The sequence below is a fragment of the Vicugna pacos genome, chromosome 29, assembly GCF_048564905.1.
Source record: "Vicugna pacos chromosome 29, VicPac4, whole genome shotgun sequence".
Lineage (NCBI taxonomy): Eukaryota > Metazoa > Chordata > Mammalia > Artiodactyla > Camelidae > Vicugna > Vicugna pacos.
The window spans coordinates 25,161,417-25,183,250 of NC_133015.1; the positions used below are offsets into that span (position 1 = coordinate 25,161,417).

The 21,834-nt window shown below is 45.4% G+C and overlaps 1 protein-coding gene across 4 annotated transcripts in view; it reads left to right on the plus strand.

The window, feature by feature from the left end:
* The first annotated feature begins 26 nt into the window (after positions 1-26).
* Positions 27-21,834, plus strand: part of PCMTD1 (protein-L-isoaspartate (D-aspartate) O-methyltransferase domain containing 1) — a 53,760-nt gene continuing 31,952 nt past the window's right edge. The window contains exons 1-3 of one of the 4 annotated variants that reach the window (XM_072951991.1): positions 580-848; positions 13,440-13,519; positions 15,626-15,720. The gene's annotated coding sequence lies outside the window, so the exon portion shown is untranslated. Of the gene's footprint in view, positions 148-579; positions 849-13,439; positions 13,520-15,625; positions 15,721-21,834 lie in introns of those variants that run through there. The other 3 variants (XM_072951992.1, XM_072951993.1, XM_072951990.1) reach the window with 3 other exon arrangements.

Genomic DNA, 21,834 nt, shown 5'->3' on the forward strand with positions numbered 1-21,834 from the left:
ACGCCCGCCCGGCGCGCATTCCCATTTTAAGCGTAAATAAAGCTGTCGAGGGGGAACGGCAGGGCGCCGAGCAGCCGTTCCGCTGCGGCCGGCGGGCCCCCGGGAGAGGTGGGCGCCGGCCTCGCGCGCAGGCCCTTCCCCTCAACGGTGAGTGCGCGGACCCCGCTGCGCCCAGGCAAGCCTCACTGCCTGCCTTCCGGGCCCACGACGCTGCCAGCGCGTCTGGACACCAAGCCCGAACGACTCGGGCGGGCGGAACCGGGCGGACCCTCCCGGCCCGGCGGGGACGGGAGCTGAGGGAGGCGGGCGGACGGACGGACAGGCGCCCGCACGCCGAGCCCAGCCCCGAGCGCCGGGGAAGCGCGGCGGCGGCTCAAGCGCGGGAACGGGCCCCGGCCGCGGGACGAATCTGCGAGGACCAGCCCGGCGCGAGGCCGCCCCACGCGCGACCGTGGCGGCTTCACGGGGCCTGCTCTCGCGGGACCTCGGCCGGCCTCGCGTTGTTTGGGCCTGGGGGCGGGGCGACCCCGAGGGGCGGAGCCGGATAGGGCGTCCCCGGGCCTTGTTGACTCCGGCGTCCTCGCCCGCGCCCGCGCGCCCGCCGCCGTCCGCGCATGCCCGGTCCCCGGCGGCTCCGTGGCCGCGGCGGTCGGGCTTCCCCAGCCTGCGTCCCGCCCCCGGCCCTCCCCCGGCGGCGGCGGCGGCGGCGGCGGCGGCCGAGGAGGAAGCGGCGGACGTGTTGTTGTGGCGGCGGCGGCGGCGGCGCCGGCTGCCGCGAAGCCTTCCGAGTCCCAGCGCCTCACCTGTGCCTGCCGCGGCGGGCTGACCGACCGCCCGCCTCGCCGCAGGTAACGCCGCCGGCGGGCTGGGGGCCGGGGGCCCGGGGGTCGGGGTCCGGGGTCGAAGCGGGCCGGGGAGTCGGGGCTGGGGGCCGGAGGTCGGGCCTGGGAAGCTGAGGGGCGGGGGGAGGTTGGGGGCCGGGTGGCTGAGGGGGCGCTGAGGGGGTCGGGCCGGGAGGCTGAGCGGGGTTGGGGGTCGGGCCTGGGAAGTAGAGGGCGCGGGGGCAGGTTGGGGGCCGGCGGTGGGGGCCGGGCCGGGAGGCTGAGAGGGGTCGGGGGTCGGGCCTGGAGGCTGAGGGCGCGGGGGCAGGTTAGGGGCCGGGTCTCAGGAGTCGGAGGGTCTAGAGGGCCAGGGGGTCGGGACCCGGCGGCGGAGCGGCGGAGCGGCGTTGGGGACCGGGACGTCGGAGGGTTCGGGGGGGCCGGGCGGCTGAGGGGGCCGAGGGGCCGCGTCGGGCCCTGCCGTCCTGGCTCTGACCCGGGCGGGGGAACCGCCGAGGCGGGCCTTCCCCGCCACCCCGTGACTTTGTTGTTGTTTTGAACCGGAGGCGGAGGACCGGCCCACGTCGGCTCGGGACGCCTCGGGCGCCGGGCGGGGAGTGGTTTTGGGGGCTGGGGCCGCGCTCGCGTTTTCTTACTTTCGGTTTTTTTGTTGGAGCGTTTTTTGCCGTTTAAGTGCGCGGCCCGTCCTTGGGGGATTTCAGACGCCGGCGTAGAGAGGATTCAGGAGTAGAACCACATGGGGAGTAATTTTGCAAATCGGACTTTTGTCTTTTTCTTTTTCTTTTTCAGCCCCGCTTCCAGTACTGTGTTTTTGTTTGCCCTCTTTTTAAAATTGAGAGATCCTAACTATATCTTTTTTTTTCTAACTATATCTTTAAAATTGCATATTCGAAACATTTGGATACGGAGGAGAAAGTATGGTTTTACCAATAGTTTTTCTTCCAGTTTTAAAAATTATGATAACAAGTGTTACATGCTTTTTAAGAAAAAATTAAGCAGCCTAACAATGAAGAAGTCTGCTCCCCTCCTCATTTACCCCCATCTTAGTTCCCAGAGTAATCAGTCTTCAAGTGTGGTATCTAACTATTAAGGATTTTTTTCTGTGCATGTAATAAGTATATTATAAAAACGAAGTTGGGATCATATATAGCATACGATTTTTACTGACTGACAATACTCAGCAGATATGTCTCCATTTTACCACATCTTTCTTTTTAAAAACTACACAGCTATATATTTTATTGCTGCATACTGTCAACGTTTCTACATTCTTTTAGCTTTTGAATAGCTTTTAGCAAGGTCTACAAACTAATATTTTGAAACACAATGTGGTAAAACTTTCAGAACATCTAGGGCCAGTTGGGGATACTTACATATTACGAAGTTGAGTAATGTGTTTACACAGAGCTTAATGGTAGCTTACAGGAGTCCGGTGACTTCATAAAGCAGATTACGAAAATAGTTTATGTTTTGTTTTTTTATGTGCATTTTTCAGAGTAAACTTAAATTCCCTATGGTCAGTTGAAAACAAATTCAGTCCCTCACACATGAACTACCCGTGTGGAAAAGAGGTAAGGTAGAAGGCCAGCAGCCAACAAGCTTGTATTTAAGACAGGTAAAAATGGTCTTGATGGTAAACAACAGGGAGTAAGCCATTAAGTGGGAAGTGATACTAACTGCTTACTACTACGAAGACAGAAAGCGAGGAAATCTCAGTTACATTTTTATGTTTCTGCCTGCGGAAGAACTGGAGGCTCGGTTGATTTAATCACTGACTTGTATTTATTAAAAATGTGCTGTGTGTTCATCGTGGTGCTGGCTTCCAGGGATGATGCAGAACTGAGTACGGTAATCACAAAGAACTGTCTGGTTCTAAACATGTGCAGCCTGAAATCTTAGGCCCAGTTGTGTAGCATTTTATTATTTGGGGAAATGGGTTCAGAAGGAATCAGAAACATCCATGGTATTTTAGTTATTGTTGTCGATAATGCTCTTTCTTATGTGTTTCTCACAGCATAGGTGGCATTCTCCCCATTCTACGGATTTTTGAACAGAAGCTCTGAGACATTAAGTCAATTGCTCAAGGTCCATTTAGTGCCTTTTTCCTGCTGGTAACTGCGTTAGACTCAGGCATGCTTAATCCAAGAACCTGTGTTTTGTTTTGCCATGCTGCCTCCCTTTAATGACAGTTACTCTGCAAAATTACTGATCTTGGGCTTGCTTTCTCCTTTTTGGCTTGGAAGTGTTCCTTACAAAGTAGAGATATGAACATAAGTGTGTGCGTTGAAAAATCATCTAAAGGACAAGTAGTGTGAAACTCTAAATGAGGTTTCTGATGATGTATTATTAAAATACTAAATTCCTTGAGGTGATGCCATTAACCAGGAAGATGGAGGATTGCGTTACTTCCATCTCTAGTCACTCCACTTGATGCCATGGTAAATTTGGACACCACAGTAGTTTTAGCTCTTACAGATGTTCTGTTCCTTGCAGACTTGAATGGATAATCTCATTTCATTTAGTGTTATTTTTATGAACCCATTTATACTATCTGTAAACCAGGATGATGAAAACAAAGAGTGCCCTGAAAAGATTAAAATTTCCTTGTTTATTTTGGTGTTTTATGGTCTCCTAAAAATGCATAATGGTAGACAGTATAGTATATGTCTTAATATTATGGTGTATTAATCTGTTTTGGTTTTTCAGCAGATGTGACAGCTGTGTGGTTTAAAGAAATATGGTAAATACTGAAGTTAAAGTATGATCAGTTGTAATATGTACTTGAGAAGAAGCCTATGTATACGGAAATATTTGAGCTTTTATTCCTGGCAGTTGTTAAGGATGGTAATTAGATTCACATTTGGATGACATAATTGCCATCACTTATTTCTTGAACAACTTACGCTGTGTGTGAGTGGGTTTCATAGTTGTGGGACACAGAAAATAATTCAGCACCAGAAAGATGTCTTTATAATATGACTTCTAGCTGTTGGAGAATGGGGGATCCAGTGCTCTGTGTGTGTATTCTCAAAAATTAATGAGAGATTTTAGGGCTGATTGGAAGAAATACAAAGTTTACTTTCCAGTTTAGCCCGAAAATCCTGTTGGGGGACATACATTCATGGGTAGCCAGAAATCAATAAACTATTTAGGTTCTATGAATGATAACAGAAGAAGCATCAGGTGGTACTGTCTGGAGTATAAAATCTAGTTGGGATTTTAAAACTGAGTGTAAAGCAGCTGTTGGGGAATTGCCTAAAAGACGTGTTCCCTGATAATTCTGTTTCTAGGGAGAAGCTAGTTAAGATGAAAGAAAAGCCAAAATAGAGGGGAGAAAACCTGAGAGGTAGTGATCAGAGTGGACAGAGGGAAAGGTGGGGGTTCCTCAGAGTCAGGTGTGTGGATGGCTGTCAAGGGAGATGAGAACTTAGAAGTTACAGTTCTTTGAACTTTGAGATACTGAAACAAATCTAATTATAATTATTATCCTATGTTAGCTATGTCCTGCTGGGGGTTGAGTTGGAATAATTAACACTTTCCAGTAACATTCAGGCGCTTAAAAACTGGTGATAACCACAGTATCACATCAGTTCAGTTTCTAATCTCAAGTGTAACCAGCTGTGGCCCCTTGTCTTCTGGGTTCTTCCCCGGCCAGCACGTCAGACTCCTTGTCCCTTTGGCCTTCGTTTATGTTCTCGTCTCCATTTTGGAGCTGGGTTTCTTCCCGGTGGGTCGACAGACCCAGGGTTCCCACAGCTCAGTCCCTCTGCTGAGGCCCTGCTTCTGCATCACCTGCTTCTGTATCTTTCCTGCAAGCTTGTCTTTTGTTGTTTTCCTTGACAGACTCTTTAAGTGGCTGTCATTTTGTTGTCTTGAATCAAATGGATTCAGAATTGTTTTCTTTGCAAACTGAATTCTCTTTCCCTCATTTACTTGTTTATATTAAGGCCCTAACATTTTCTTAGTCATCTAGGCTCAAAATCAAAGCTCTTTACTCTCTCTTTTTTCAGGAATAATTTGTCATTTTATCGCATGTGGTTCCTGATTCTCCTGCCTCTTTTCCATTTTCCCAGCAGTGAAGTACTTTTAATCCCTTTGCTTCAACTGCCATTAACAGGCGACAGTCTAATCCCTAGGTTTTGCCATCCATCATGCCTACTGCTGTCAAATTAATTGTGCTAAATGCAGCCCTGATCATGTTTTTTCCCCCCTGCCTGCAGAAGTAAACAAAACAAGAAACCCCAAAACGTACTTTCTTGTGTCAGCCACCGTGCTGCATGCTTTGTCTCATTTGGTCCTCACAATAGTTTTATGTCATAGGTACTTCCATCCTACCTCACAGATGGAGAAATTGAGTCTTCATGAGCCTGAAGGAGTTGCTAGTAGGCAGAACTGGAGTTTGCATCCCAGGCGTGTCTTCCCAGTCTGTGATCTCAACCTCTGTGCCTCCACTGAGTGGCTCCTGACCAACTCTGGAATAAGATCCTTGCTCCTCATTGTTGCCTTTCAAAACTGTGTTCTCTGGCCCTTGTGCTCCTTCTCAAATTTGTTTCTTGTTTTATTCAAACTTTTGGTTTCTGATGCATTTATGTTTCGAATTTTCTCCCTTTGGAAGTCTTCCACATAGAAGGATGCACTGCATCTCGTGGGGCCCCTCCCTGTCTGGTAGTGAGGTCTCCACGCATTTGCACAGTTGTTTAATCCCCACATGAGAACTTCCTATGCTGAGTTTGTTTTTGAGTACTCTGACATCTGTAATTGGATCATAAAATGCTTGAAAGCAGAAACCGTGTCTTCTTATCCCTTGCGTCTCCCAACGGATGATCAGGAAATGTGTGTGAATGAATGTGAAAATGATCTCTGGTCACCTGCCCCATTAATGGCATTTAAGTAGTATTTGATTTTAGTTGGTATATGACATGAAATAGTTGGTTGGAGTTTTTAATTGTGTGTGTGTGTAACACAACCAAATTTTCTTGTTGTAGGCTATCAAATGAGTTCAATTTTCAGATTGATTGCTAGGTAATTAAGATAAGTTGTTTATTTTTAAAAGCTCAGTTTTGTTTTTCTATATGCACATGTCTGAGTTATTGACAGTTATATAGATAAATAGTATATGACTATAAATTCTCAAAGTCAGTGGTTTGACATTTGAATTTTTTTCATGCTGTTGAATTACACATTTTTAAATGAACTGCAATATTATTATAAGCTTTTCAGCGTTATAGCTTTCTCTGTGCTTATTTGGATATGAAAGAGTAGTGTTCTGCCTGTGCTGCAGAGCTGTTTGTTCCTTTTGGTGATACCCAGAAGCTTCAACTTTTTGGTCAGCTGAGATACCCTCACATGGATTGTACGGAACTCTGCTTCCTGAAGTGCTCATGTGAAATCTCAAACTGTTTTGAATCCATCAAGGTTAATAGTTACTGTGCAGAGGGTAACATTTTATATTTCTCTTATTATCTACCTTTGCATCTTATATTGTGTTACAGTTTAACTACTTAGTAAGTAATTAGTTTTTGCTTTATGAAATAAAAATAAAACATTTTCTGTTAGGAGTTGAGAATGCAGGACACCTTGGTGACAGGGAGACGTGGGTATCTTTTTGGAATGTTAAGTGCATGATTATGATGGGGTGAGATTGATTCTCAGACTAATAAATTTGTTAGTCTACCTGCTCTCAACTTCATAAAATATGAAAATAGTCACAGATATTTCTCTGAGGATAAAATTTTTAAGCAAATTTAAAATATTAATTGTTTTTGAAAAGAGGTAATATAATCATCATTCAAAGTTGAAGTGGTATAAAATGTTTATAGACTGAAAATGTCTCCTCTTCAGCCTCCCACTTTTCCTCCTGGGAGGTAGCCACTCATCTCTGAAATGATATGAGAGAAACATTTGTATACAAGTAAATTTGAATAAATACTATTTTTCTTTCCAGTTACTTAAAGATGAGGTACATTGCAAACAATTTCACTTGCATTTTTCATTCAGTGTATCTCTAGTATTCTATATAAAGAATTTCTTCATTCTTTAAAAATGCTTTTTTGCAGCTTCAAAGTATCTGTTACATATTGCTACATATATAGACTGTATATATTACAATTTACTTAACCATATTCCCTACTGAAGGGCATTTAGATTCTTTCCAGCTATTTACTTTTACTCCTGTTGAGGCAGCAGTTTGAAGGAAGAGAAATAAAAAGTAGCAGATCTTTCTGTCTAGGGAAAAATGAAGTTTGAAAGCGGAGGTGGATGTTTCTTGGTGGGGAGTGAAATGGATTCCTTTGCTAAAGGCCAGATGATTGATGGTAAGTGCGTGGAGGGAAAGCTGGGCCCACGTGAAGATGCTCGCCGGAGTCCTTGGTCCACAGTAGGGGTGGCAGTGGCGACTGGTAGCAGCTCCCATGACTGATGGTCTGCTCTGGGCAAGGGCCAGCTCTGCGCGTGTTAAGAATTTCTGTGCTTGGAAGTGGTGCTTTCTGGAAACTCATCTCTGGGAGCATGGCCTGCAATAGTATATTTGTCACAGGGATTCTGTTCAGGGAGTGAACTGAGATCCCTGTATATCATCTAGAAGGCAGCGTCATGGCCGACAATACAGTGTGTTTTATGAGGTCGTTAAATTTTTTATTGTAGAGTTATTGTATGTTCAGAGATAAGATTTAAAGTACCGAAATAAGGTAAGCAAATTCCTCCTTCAGCGGACCTCTCCCATCCACACCTGTACCTCGTGGGCTGCTTGGGTAGTGATAATTTTTTTTAACGGTGTGGTGTGAATCCTTTCAGACTTCATGTGTAAACAAAAATAACATTCATGCATCTTAAAAATGTCAGTCAGAGTCCTACTGAATAGCAAAGAGTAAGAATACTAAAAGTCAGATTGTCTGGACTGACAAGTAAGTAAGGCGACGATGGGGTCCAGGGTGCATGGTGCGTGCTCTTTGCCCCTTGGCCCAATGGCGCCGTAACCGCTGTGCGTCACTGTGTGACATGTGGTGGCTGACGAGGCTCTAACTGGCCCACACGTTACTCCGGACAAGTCATTCAGCGTTTCTCAAGCTGTGCCTTTTTTTTTTTTTTTCTAATACCGTAGTAGACACTGTTTTCTGAATAGTGATGAATTGTTTTTTCTTTGTTATTTTCAGTCATTCTGTCCTAAATATGGGACTTGAATGTTTTTCTGACAGGCATCAAAAAATTAGGTTTTAGGTGTTTGATATGCCGTTTCTTTTTATGCTGCCTAGGTCCATTGGTTCAGGTTTTCGTAACAGTGGTTCATTTGCACTGACTCATTCCTGAACACCTGTGATTCTGTTTTGGTCACTTACACAAACTTTACTGGCCATGTAGAAATAACAAGTAAAAAGGTCATTGTTTTTGCTCGTCCCCAGACCCTGCCACATGTAATAGCAGTAAGAGGTCACTGTAGAAAGACTAGAGAACGTGGGTCAAAAAGAAACAGATTCTCGGGACTGTAATCACCCGGGGTGACATTCCTCTAGTTAATTCTGAGAGTTACGTGTGTTAATGAGGACACCAACTAACGAAAGCCCAGCTTTATAAATCCAGCTGCCATTTAAGCGTGGGAAGCGCAAGTGCTTGAATCTTCTCTGACCTGGAAGCTCTGCCAGGTAACCGAGGCTGCAGCAGGGCCCAGACGTAGCTTGTCAGGTGGTTTGCCCACACTACCACCCAGCGCTGAGTGGTTAGCTGTCGGTGATGGGAACCACGCGGGTGTCGGTGGCTGGATTAGTGTCCACCTCTGTTGCTGCTCCTGGATTAATAGTTCAGAGCTTTTGTTCTGATTACATAGCATTCTGTTTTTTGTAGTCCATCTTCAAGATGCTGGATCTTAAATTTATGAGGAAGAAGTATTTAGAAATGCCAAAGCTTACTAACAAAAAGTGAGCCTTTGTTTTACAGTATTTAGAAGGATGGCATATTTTATCCCTGTGACTTCTATGAGTTCTGGTACTCTTGGGCTCATGTTTGCATGGTAGTCTCTGGATGACTAGAGTGGATTTTTAAATTCTTGGTCATCTCAAGACTCAAATATAAGAACAAACTTTGGAACACATGAAGGTAGTCACTACAATTTTAGTTTTAAGAAAAAGCCTGGCAGTGATGGGTAGTGATTTCCCAGGTATTGTAAATCCCATTCTGAAAGAATTACTTCAGATATTTCTTAGCCATTTTAATGGTTTAATGCACTTGACTTTTTTTCCTGCAAATAGTGATTTGAACCTGTATTATTTTATGAACCGGAGAAATTAGAAATGGAAAAAGAAAGATTTAGACTTTTCTACAGTTGATTTACGTGAATATCTGTACTGTAACTGTTCATGAAATTGGTTTGGTTCTAAAGCAAAGGGAGGGGAAGCACCATGGTCTTAAAATAGTTAAGCTGCCTTATTGTTTATGGCAAAAAAGCTTTATCTAAGCTATATGTAAGCTTTCATTTTCTTGTTAAGGACTTGTTCAGTTGTCAACTTTTTATTTTAGTGATCCCTGGTTTTATTGTACCTCGCTAGTACAGTTTATATATCTGTGGGTGCACGCTGTGTACGCACGTGTATGTGCACGTCCGCGGCTCACAGCTCCGGGGGCACCGTTCGCACCGGGCTCAGTGTGATTGCCCTTCCCCGTGCCGCCCCCGGAAGTCGCACACTGTCTTTGTGTGGTCTTCCTGGAACTGTGCAGTACGAGATGCTACTGTGTTGGTGGTTTAACATTTTCACACTTTCTTGTAACTTTCCATTTATTTAGTCTTTATAATAGTCTTGTCAGAGAGTGTCCTGTCTGATGAGTATCATAGGTCTGTCTTATAAACACATGAACTCAGAGTTATTTCCTCTTTTTGAATTTGCTTTCTTTTGTGTGAAATGATCTGTAGTCTTTAAGGACAAAGGGCTTGGTGTCAGGTGGACCTAGAACTCAAAGCCAGTTCTGTCTCCTAAGCAAGTTAACCCCTTTCCTCAGAAATAATACTGTCACACAGTTTTGTTAAGATTAAATGAGTTAATATACATAAAAGTGGCAGAGCTTCCTATGCAGTAAGTGCTCAACACTGATAGGAAAAGTAATGATATTTCACGAGTCACACTGCTTTTCCAAGATCACAAGCTTGGCCGTTGCTTGGCAGAGCGAGGGACCTGACGCAGCAGCTGTGCCCATTCACGCTGGAGGCTGGGCTCGGGCACAGTCTCACTGTTGGTACCGTGTGTGCCGATCCGAGGTGAAGAGGAGGAGGAAGGCCTGGATGTAGCCAGGAAGCCGTCAGGGACAGACAGGCTGTGGATCCACGTTTGGCTCCACAGAGTTGTGTGGAAAACAGCAGGTTTTAATCATCTGGTCAAAAGTAAGAAATGAGAAATGACTGCCTTGAGAGGGAAGGATGGAATTCTGAACTGTGGAGTGTTTGTGCTGCACACATGGACCCAGAGGTGTTCCTGCATGCCCTGATCACTAATACTTTCACGATGATTTGGAAACCATCAAGGAATGTTGAATTATACTGGATATTCTCTAGGACTCTGGAACTGTTACACTGTAGGAAGAATTTAGTTAATTTGTTTTAATCTTTGAAGTTTAAAGAGCTGTCTTTCATTTATCTGCAACATTAATTCTTTTTACTCTCAATGATGTTAATAGAATTTTTAAATTAATTTTGAATGTTATGTTATTTCATTTGATTCTTAGAATTGAGGTATAGTTGATAGTAAAGTTGCTGGCTATTGGTAAGGTAAAGGCCTGGAGTTCAGACCTTCATAAATATGCTGGATTCTGGGCCTTTCCCTCACTCTTAGCCCACAGCTTATTTATAAGGTTCAGTGTCTGCTTGCTTCCTTTTATATCTGTATTAGTGGTTGTGTTGTGTAGAGCATTATTAAAATCAAGTCCTGCTCCAGACTGTCTGGGTGTTCTCCTGGCTTGTGTCTCTTCCCGTTCATCTGTAGTGATGCGCAGAAAGCATCAGCCGCAGGGCAGTCTGTTTTGAGGAAGGTGCTCCCTCTTGAGGCCCGCGGGGAATGGCACTGCATTAAGGTCTGGCCAGTTCTGAATCTGCTACAGATACGCTGGTGGGAGTGTCAGCTCCCACGGGGAGGGTCTTAGCTTGGGCTGAACTGCATCCTTGCCAGTGCTCAGAATGATTCTGCGCAGTGACTTCCCACTGTCCTAAAGGTAAGGTCAGGAATTGAGCAGATTTGAGCCCTAAGCAGTTTTAAGCTTAGGTACAGTTCCTCCCAGGGGTGTAATATATTAGGAATGCTGAAGTTTTTTTGTGATACTTTTTGAGGGCTAGTAGTGGGCATACATTTTCTTTTATAAGAAAAAATGACTACATGGCTTAGTAATACTTAAACCAAAAAGTTAATGTTTTTATTTGTTGCAGTGTTTAGTTAGTACTTCAAATTGAGTTTCAGGGTTTTCTTTAGAGTCCTTGAACACTTAGCCTGTGGTATAGTTATTGCTGTTCAGAGGACTTGGGGCTGCCTTCACGTGACTGTGCATCGTGTTGAAGAAAATGAGTTCCAAGTGCTGTCGAGGAATATGAGCTCTCTTGCCACTGATTATCCTTGTGATCTCCCATTTCACTTCCTGTATCTTGGGTGAGAAGGAGGAGAGCAGGGAATGGATTCAGTCCTCACATGTACAGGTTTAAGTAGGGTTTGTTTGATTCTCCGTGGAGCAACATTCTGCTGTAGAGTTTGGGTGGCGCAGTAGGCAGGTGACACCCCTTTCCCCAAGATGGTCATGCTGTAATTCCTGGACCCTGTCAGTGTGTTTCCCTGTATGGCCAAGGGGAGTTAAGGTTGCTACTTAGCTGACGGGCCTAATGTAATCTCAGGGTTCCTTAGAAGAGGAAGAGGGAGGCAGAGTGAGAGGGGCTCGGCTTGACATGGCCGGCTCTGAAGGTTGGGGGGAGCGCCGTAAGCCAAAGAAAGCAGACGCCACTAGACTCTGGAAAGCGCAAGCGACCCCCCCCCCGCCTCCTGCCCGTAGCGCCTCCAAAAAGGAACGCAGCCCTGCCGACACCGTGGTCATAGCCCAGGGAGACCTGTGTTAGACTCTGATCTCCAGGACTATAATGTGATAAACCCGAGTGGTTTTAAGCAGTTTCATTTGGTAATTTGTTATGGCGGTGATAAAAAACTAATAGTTTTTTTTTTCAATACTGTAATCATTTGATTCCTTAGGGAAGTGATTGCTAAGCAGCCTCTTCTCCCAACAAAAAATACTGAGGTGACATTTACAAAACTGTTAACAAAAAAGTTAAAACCAGTGCTACTGCGTTTAAATGGGAGTGGCCCTGAGCCTTGCCAGGTGGGGTTTTTCTCTTACTTTCGTAGTGTCCTGGAGGCACCTTTGAGTTTCTAGACCTTTGTCCTTTAATGATAAAAGTGGTATATTTGGCAGGTGAATCGAAATGGTATGCAGCATACTGTTGACTTTGGGAGAACTCCAGGTATGAAGACCATCTTGAAGTTAGTTGCAGTAGTCTAGCTAAAATTGATAAACACAGCAAAAGAATGGAATTGTCACTACGAGCAATGGGAGTAATTGAGGAGAGTAGCTAGATAGAAAGGTGAGAGGCTGTGGGGAAGGTTTTGGTTTGGGATGTATTCAATTTGAAGTGATGGTGGGAACACCCACTCTGTGAGATTAGTAACTTATTAATTACACTGGATAGTTTGTATTGAAGAGGAGGGTGATTTTGAATCAGCTCAGCAGAAGAAAGGAGAATTACATACCTGCCCTAACTTCCCTGAGGCAGTACGTTGGAGGGAAGCGTGGACAAAGTTAACAGCGGTTTAAGTCACTTTTCTGGCAGAAAGAAGCTGGGGTCCTTGTGAAAATGCCAGATGGAGTCTTTCTGGTTTGGGGGACAGAGTCTTGTATTTGAAAGAGTAGAATATATGGTTTGTTCTCAGTAGGAAAGAAGGACTGTCCTGTGCATTCACTGTAAATACACGTAAGTAAATTTTGACCCTAGGCTCACCAGCAGTAAATAAAGGAAAAATTACAGTAAGGTAGTTGGATAAGACAAATTACTAGAAATTACTGTCTTTGAAAATATTTTTATTCCTCCGAAACACATACACCTTCCTGCTGAACACACTAAAATAAAACAAATGTGCTATAGAAACATGAGGGTGTGTTTCTGGCAGTTACTACCCTTCTCTGGCCCAGTGTTGCATTTTTAGGACAGCAGCAAAATTTGTGTGGCTTATTTAGTGTCTTTTATGTTGCTTTCTTCCAGAATTATTTTCTGCTAAATGAGTAGTAAGACAAGTTCATTGAATTCTTTTCTGCCTGTTTTTATATTTAGTTTTCCCTCGTGTTCCTACAACTCTGGGACTGCTTTTTCCAATGAATGTGTTTTGGTGGCCTGGTCTTCTTTTCATTTGAAATGCCACTAGCAAGAAAAAGTAGCCTTTACTATCACTTATCTCTGGCATCTCTTTCAAGACTTTGGCTCTACTGTTGCCCTGCTCCTTGTTCCCTTGTGAATTTCTGTTTTTAGCTTGCCTACTATGCCTGCATGAAATTTAATGACTTTTTCACTGGTTTTATTTTATCCTTTTCCAGGTGTGCTAATGATCAGTGAAGTCTATACAGGGAAGCAAGGGTTCCAGAAGGATGTGATGCTTCGGTGAACAAGCTCATGTGTAAGCTGACTCCCAGTAGATGAGGCCACCTGGCATCCTTCTGTCTAAAAGTTTGGCTCAGCGATGTGTCTCCTGAGCTGGAACTTGAGGACGGCAGGATGGGCGCTGCTGCCCTCAGTCCTCTCGGTCACTATTGGCTGTCTGATCTCCCTCTGTGATCATGGTGGGCAGCTCTCATAACACAGAAAAGCTGGTGACCAGTGTTTAACACAGGAAACCAGGATAAAACACTTTCAGATACTTAGAAGTTTAAAAAAACAAGGACGGTGTGAGGGAGAAGTGTTGGAAGATATGGCAACTTAAGGCAGGTCCGTGGGACTGCAGATGTCCGGGGCGGAGCGTCAGCAGCGGGGGCGCCCCGCTCATCTTCCCGCCTGCCTGCTTGTCCTTCATTTCCTCATTGACCTGAATGGAGGCATTCAGTCTTCAGGCTTGTGTCAGTCTAGTCCAAATGGGAAAGAGAAACCACGTGGTCATTTGAACAGGCAGAGTTTAATGTAAGGAATTATTACCTGAAAGGGGATTGGCTGTGAGTAAAGAGAGCTCTGAAGACTCTGGAAATGGCATAAGGAGCAGCCCCTACCCCTGGGTCTACGACTGAGCCCTCGGGGGAGAGGCCATGGGGGCTGAGATCCAAACCTGGTGAGAGGGCATGGGGCTCACTGAAGAGCGGAGGTGTTGCTGTGGTGCCTCCTTGATGGAATTTGCCAGAAGTCTGCTCTCTGGGGTGCTGGGGAAAGATGTTCGCAGAGAGGTGTTTGACCAGAGGCTGTGTTCCGCAGACCACCCGAGGGAGGCTGCGGAGGAGCCTGGTGCGGGGGAAGTGGGGCTGCCCAGGTCAGGATGTTGCTGGAGGACTGAGGCGGCTGCTTAGGATGAGGAGGGGAGGGCAGTGCGAGGCAGTGCGTGGGGCCTTGTTGGTGGGACCAACGTGGTTTGGGAAGGAAGTGATCCTGGTAGGTGTCAGCAGATGATGGCCTGTGCGGTGGACCTGGCCCCCTGCCTGGTTTTGTGTGGCCTACAAACTGAGAATGGTGTTTACATTTTCAAACGGGTGGAAAAAAAACTAAAAGAAGAGTGATATTTTATGATGTGAAAATTATGTGCAGTTCAGGGTTCAAGTCCATAAATACAGTTTGTGGAGCCCAGCCATTCTGGCTTACTCATTCGTGGCTGCTTTTGCTCTCCAAGCACGGAGTTCAGAAGTTGCGATGGAAGCCGGCCTGCGAGTCCAAAAAATCTGCTGTCTGGCCATTTACAGAAGAAGTTAGCTAGAGGACTGGGCACTGAAGATGAAATGTAGTGGAAATTAGATGTAAGACAAGCTTGCAGAATAAAAGATGGATTCAGAGGGGCAGTGGGTGAGCCGACCCTCCGTTCAGACAGCGCGGTTGTTGGGGCTTTGGAGCTTGCGTTGGCGAAGATGCCAGGCCGATGGTGGGAGCGGGAGCAGAGAACCTGCAGGTGACACACGAGCAGGGAGTGGACACTTAAGGATCTCATTGTGCGGGAGGAGATGGCAGTGTTTGCAGACGGAGTGGAGTGAGGAGTAGGGACGCAGCACCTTCTGCAGCAGGAGGGGAGCAGCCGTCATCAGTCTCTCAGGTCTTCATGAACAAGGAAAACTGTGCATGTGTGTTTTCTGTAGCTTCCTCTTCACTTGTATGTGTGCTCATGTGTACATACGTGTGTATATATATATTTTTTAACTCGTATCACGAGTTCATGTTGACTCCTCCAGTTCCATCCAGCTCATCAGTTATATCCCCACGGTCTTGCCCCAATCTTTCCAGGCTTTGGTTTCCCTCAGACAATCGTACGGTTATTGAGATCTCATTGCAAATTGGCGCCTAACATCCAAAGTATTTTATATGCACTTATTATACGTTATTACTAGATTTTTATGCATTTGATGAATATTTCTTGAAATGGGGACACGCTCATCTGTGAGAGGACTAAGCAGGTCTCTGCTAAATCGTGGAAGGAGCTGTTGAGTGCTCAGTGTGTGTCAGGAAAGGTCACAGGCAGTTTTCGTGTGTTATTACATGTATTTCTGACTAATCCTGCGAGGTGATTATTATTATTAACATTGTTTTCCCTGTGTAGCAGCCGAGGCCTGGAGAGGTGAACTGTGCTTCCTGAGGCCACGTAGCTAAGAAGCTGTAGAAAAGGCTCCCAACCCAGAGCCCCCGCTGTGTCATGTGAGCTTTCATTTAAGTGTGGTTTTTATGTTAAAAGAGCACTTTTCTGTTAGACTAGGACTCACAGTGAACATACAACTTGACACCAAGTTACAATTTGATATACTAGTATTCATTCTCCACATGACCCTTGTTAGGGTAGCAAATGAGCCAAGTGCAATTGTTACATTCCTGTTGATGAAAACTCTGCTGAATTCTAACCAGTTTCACATTGCTGAGTGTTGTGACTCAGCACTGTCCTCTGTGTGCCTGTTAGTTTCCGAGACATACATAGGTGATCAGTTTTTGTTTATTAAATGAAGAAATCATCAAATGAAGTCTTTGTGCTGAGCACTTAAAATAGCCAAATGTAATACTGATTGCCTTGAGGAACTTTTTGTTGAGAGAGCATTCAGTGGTTTAAAATACACTGTCGATAGACATAATTTTACTCATACAGTCTGACTGCTGTTTATAGTTTGAAGACCAATCTAATTAAAATGAAATAATTTGTTATTAAAGATCTTTAGTTCTGTGAATTCATTTTAGCCAAATTGAAAGTAATTCTTAAACATTTTTCTGAAAAGACACTAAATGTGTAAGAGACTGATTTCCTTGAACAGAGACCGTCTCTGTGAACTGAAGCCTCCTTTAGCATTCTTTCCTCCACGTGTCTGGGTCCTGCTCATCTTGCAGGACCCAGGGTGAAGAAGCGTTAGGTGCAGCCTGGAGGGAGGTGCTGGGCTCTGGTTTAAAGAGCTTCCCAAGCCTCTTGGTGGTGCAGTTTGGACAGTTATCTCAAAGCGAGTTTCATTAAGCGAAGAAGCCCTTGAGGACGGATTAATCATTTGAATTTAAGGTGAGCCTCCTCGTGCTTCCTCTAGGGCCCCTGGTGTTATGATAATGTGATGGCAGTTCATTTTTAAAAACTTCTTAAGCCTTCTCTGGGTTAGGAGTAAGAATAAGGATAGAATTGTTTGTCCCAGTAATTAGTATCAGTGCGGTGTGTGCCTGCATTTCCTAAGGGTCTCAGACCTACATTTCTAGTTGTTTTCTTTCTGATGATGTGAGTATTAGTAGTGGTGTGTGATGTAAGATCTGTGAGTGAGGCCAGACTCCACCTCTGTGTTGCTTGCGAAATCTGGAATAGTCTACTCCTTTTCAGTTGACTTTCGTCATTTGTGTGGTATGGGCAGTACCACCTGTCCTGTGTAAATACCCTAAGGTGCTTATGAAATCACATGAGTTGGGATTGTTACGTAGCAAGGCTCTGCTCTGTGGAGCTATAACTAGTGTCTGTCTGTAGATAAAGTGACTGTTGTGGACTTCAGGAAGACGCCATTTTATGACGCCGAAGAACTCTAGTCCGTCTACTTAAATTCTTTGTTTAGTAAAGGAGTTTATTTAGGCTTTTTGACAGTTTTTAAAAGTACCATCAAAACAATTTGATTTAATGACTTTATCTTCCAATTGAAAACACCAAAATCAGAAAAGATAATGACTTGCTTAAAGTCACCTTGTGTGACGAGGCCAGCCTCGGCATTACACGGAGCCACGAAGTGCAACTGTGGTGGGAGCTCATCTTTTGGTTTCTTCTAAGACAGACTAGTGGAGGGAGCAGACACAGGTTGTCTGGACTGTGGTAGTTCCCAGACCGTGTAATTTTGCTTTGGAGTATTCTTTTATTTCCGTTTGAATGTTGTTCTGTGTGAATTCATAACTTTTCAGATGAAATAAGCCCCACTTTGAGAGCCTGACCTGGGAGGAGCCAAGGGTGTGCTCTTCCGTCCTGCTGCCCTGGGCTGTAGTGTAGCACTGCTTAGTGTTTCTTGAAGAACTGAAAGATGATGAGCAAGACTCCTCCAACACGAGTAGGTCATTGCCTGCGGACTGCTTTGTCAGGTCAGAGGTCCCCAGGAGTCCGCGTGCTCGGGGTGTTCGTGTGTCCACTTGGGGCCGTGCCTGGTGGCCCACAGGCTGGCTCTGGGTGTGGGGGGCTTGAAGAGGTCGTGTCTTCAGGTCTTTGAGTGAAAGGAGAGGGGAGACTTTTGGAGCTATGTGAAGTTCTGTAACTGTCAAAATAGGGAAATTTCAGAGTGGGTTGCTACCAGTTTGTCCTTTTGAAACAGTTTGTCCTTCTTTATCACCTCATGTCCTGCACCTTGAACTCTGAGCCACCACCTACTGTTTCTCCACCTTGGACTTCCACTGCTGTTCACTGGCACCGGGGAGAGGAGGAGAGTGAGAGGGTGGAGGGCAAGGAGGGGCTGGGAAGCAGCCCTGGAGTAACGTGACTCCAGCTGTAGAGCCTGGACAGCCCCGGCAGACATCCTTCCTTCCTTTAAACTCTTTGTAGTAGTGAACCCTCAGGGTTGGGGGAGGAGACAGCGGCTTATCAGTTGCTTTTCTTCTTGGCACCTCCAGCCTCAGGACTGACATTTCCCCCTGTAACGTGTCTTAGGGAGCTCACTCGGTGGTGACGCTGCTGGATTTCAGAACTGGCACTTTTTTGTTTGTCCTTTTTGGTCTTCTGTGTTTAAAAGTAAAAGTTTCAACTGTGTCCTTTTTGTCATAAAGTGAAAGAAAATGAAGTGTTTATTGGATTTGTATATGTTAGGAGCTTTATATGCAGCACACGGTGTAGTCTTCCCAAATTTATGATGTGGTTATTATTTTGCCCATTTTTATGGATGGGGAAGCGAAGGTCACAGGTTAAACAATTTGCCTGAGGCTGTCCAGTCAGTAAATGACGTCAGAGGCTTCATTTCTCGCTGTTCCATTCTTTTTTTGGAACCAAGAGTACAAAAGGGAGGAAAAGGAGGAAATGAGAGGCTGAGAGAGAGGAAAGGAGATCTGAATTGAACATCTTTTCAGCTAAGAGAATGGAAAGTTTACTTCTGAGGGAGGGATCAGGAGCCTCTGTGCCGCCTGCTGCTCTATTTCTGGAGGTTTCATGGCCTGGCGGACGGATTGGAGTCCTGGCTCAGCCCCCACCAGCTGTGATCTTGTCTCGTGGCCTCTGACCTTTGTTCTCCATAAGGTAAGGTCAGTGCCTCTTCATGGGGACAGTGAAGAAGCAGCCCCCTCAGTAGGTAGCAGGTACCTAGGACGCCGCACTTGTATGTGGTCCCCCCGGAACCAGGGAAAGCTTGTCTTCATCTGTGGATGCAGAGATAGCTAGACATTCCCGGCAGTTTCTGGCACAGCAGTGGTGGACCTTAGCCTTTTCTTTCTTGTTCTTTCTTTCATGATCTGTATTTATATTTCATTACACCTGTTTGTCACCACTGAGAGAAGTTTCCACCTGTGCAGTTACACTCTGCTGTACTCAGAGCAGCCTTGGTCCATCGTGAGTCCCACGACAGGCGCCTTGAGGGCTCGAGGAAGAGAGATACTTGTTCACGCCCTCAGATAGCGTGTTCCCCTCTGGGTCACTGCGCTCCTTCCCCCAAGGCCGGGTGAGCTTTGTCCTCACCTCCGCAGAGGAGGGAGTGTGAGGAGCCACTGGCTGCCACCCAGGTGCAAGAGGGGAGGGGCGGAGTCAGCGTTCGGTCTGTCCTCATCCCATACCAGGACATCTGTCTGCTGTCTGCCTGCTTCCCACCCCTTTGGGTTTGTCCCTGACCTTCCATAGAACACCCCAGGCTGCCTGGAGACCCCGTGATACTGAGCCAGCCTTCAGCAGAACTTCCCCTCAGCCAAACACACAAATCACAGATCTGAGTCTGAAAGAAAGGCAGGCAGCTTTAGAACGCTTGCATACCAGTTCAGATGAGTTCTTGTGAACGCGCCCTTGTTTCTCCCCCCTCCAAGACACACCTCCTGGAGAGAAAATGCCAGAAGCGAGTCGTGCCCTCCCCAGACAGAGCTGCTCTATCGTCGTTTGCCCTTTGCCTCTTATTCTTTTTCTCGGTCCTTACTTCGCTTTTGCTGTTTAGTGCAGGACTTGAACACCCTTAGTTTTTTTTTTCTGTTAGAGAAAATGGAGTGGGCAGAAAAAAACTGACTGAAATGACTGAAATGCTGAGGCTTGGACACTCACTCCCGAGTAACTGAAGTGCCTTGTACTCAAGGCGAGCAGGCAAATCAGAGCCCGGCAGAGCGTTAGGACTCGGAATGTAGCCTCTTGGTGTCGCAGGTGAGGGCCCGGTGTTCCAGAGAGCTGCCCACAGCTGGGCAGCAGAGCTGTCCGTGGGCTCCGGCTGAATCTGGGTCTCTTGGCTTGGTGGGCACTTTTCCGTGGTTGAGGTGGAACCATCTCAGAAAGACCACATGGCAAACACATTTCATGACCTGTGCTGTAATGGCTTTTTTAATTCTGTTTGCTTTACTCATAAAAAATGCACTATTTCAAGTTAGGGGATTATTGTAGAATTATCACAATATTCACTGCAGATTTAACTTGCAACTTCCTCATATGTGCACTGATTATAATCAATTTAAAATCTCTTGGTCCAGCAGTCAGGGGATTCGTGCATCTGTCTGGTGGGATGTCATACCCCTGGATTTTGGAAGAATTTTTGATGGTGTGAATAAATGCTGAAAACATACTAAGTGAAGGTCTAAAATAACATCTACAGTTAAATACCAATATTGTGTTAAACAAGAATGTAGATACTAAGAAAATAATAGTGACTCTTTGAAGGTTAGGATTAGCAATAATTTTTTTTAAAATTTTACTCAGCTTTCAAATTTTTTACAAATGCACATACTTTATAATCAAATCAGTGACTTATAAAATTACTCAATTTCTGGGAACAGTATATGATAAAAATGACATCTTTGAAGCTCTATAGTGTAAATTATTGTTTATATTATGATCTCTTTTTTGTTCCTTGATTTTTCTGCTGTAGACTTATTTTGTTAAACGTATTTTTATTCCCTAGGAAATTATCCTCCATGTGTCTTTATTGTACTTCATCTGGTATAAATAAATACACATGTATATATCCTTCATTTTTACCTTGTCGGTTTTGTTCTTATAATGCATAAACACAGCTTAGAAAGTTCAGTGAAAGTACAAGCCTTGAAAACAAGGCTTAGCAGCTCCTTGCTTCACTGGTTTGCACCCCAGGAGGCTCACACTCCAGAGGGAGCTTAGAAAGCATCTGGCTGTCACACAGGGATATGACCTCCATGAGCAAACCAAGACCTTCTCGGACACTTGGCAAGACGCTTTCTCTTTCAGATGGGTTTTGCTTTCTCTGCTTTCTGTCACAGATGGCGTGTTAACTCCCATACCCCTCCCATCCTTCCAGTGTGGCTAAATGATTGGTCCAATTCAACCAGCAACCGTGTTTTCACTATTCTGACTATGTAAACGTGGTCCTCCATAGACCAGATAGTGTGTTGTGACTTTAGTCCCTTTCTCGTGCAGTTTTGGTTTTTCCTTAATGTCGTGTCACACAGTATGCCTCTCCTGGTCTAAAACCCTCCCCTGGCTTCCACTGCCTGCAGGAGGAGGTCCAAGCTCAGTGTGTGTGTGGCCTGCGAATTTGCTGGCTCCCTGGTTCTTCTGGCCTCACTAGCACTGCTCTCTGTCCCTGAGCTCAGCTCTCCGGTACGGTTTTTTTTGCTGTGCCCTGAGTGGGCATCTTGCCCCTTGTCTTTCCTACATCCCTAAGCACCTTTCCTTCCTTCTGCCTCCTGTGCTTGTTACAAGGGCTTCATCTCCTGTAGGAGACTCTTCCCATCCCTCCATCTCCTCCCTGCCCTCACCGTGTCTGGACTAGGTGCCCCGTGACACCTTGTGTCATCTGATTCTGTAATTGTTTATGCTAGCTGTTTTCAGGTGTGGTCTGGGGTCGTTGAGGTTCTAAGATCTTTTCAAAAGTCTGAGAGGTCGAGTACTGAGTTTTCCTACTGTACCATCTGATAACACCTAATGTTCTGCAATACAGGGCTTGTGGGAGAAATAGCCTTGGGGCACACCACTCAAAACCTCCATAGCCAGTTTACCAGCAGAAACAGTAACAGTCGTAAAATTTCTAGCACAGCTAAATCTCTCCTGGGATTTGCACCTGGCATCACAGTCAATCCTTGAGAGCCTTAAACCCTAGCGTTCACCTTCCTCCTTGGAGATTCAGGTCCTGGAAGATCACTTCCTTATGGATATCATTTTATTTGCATATGGAT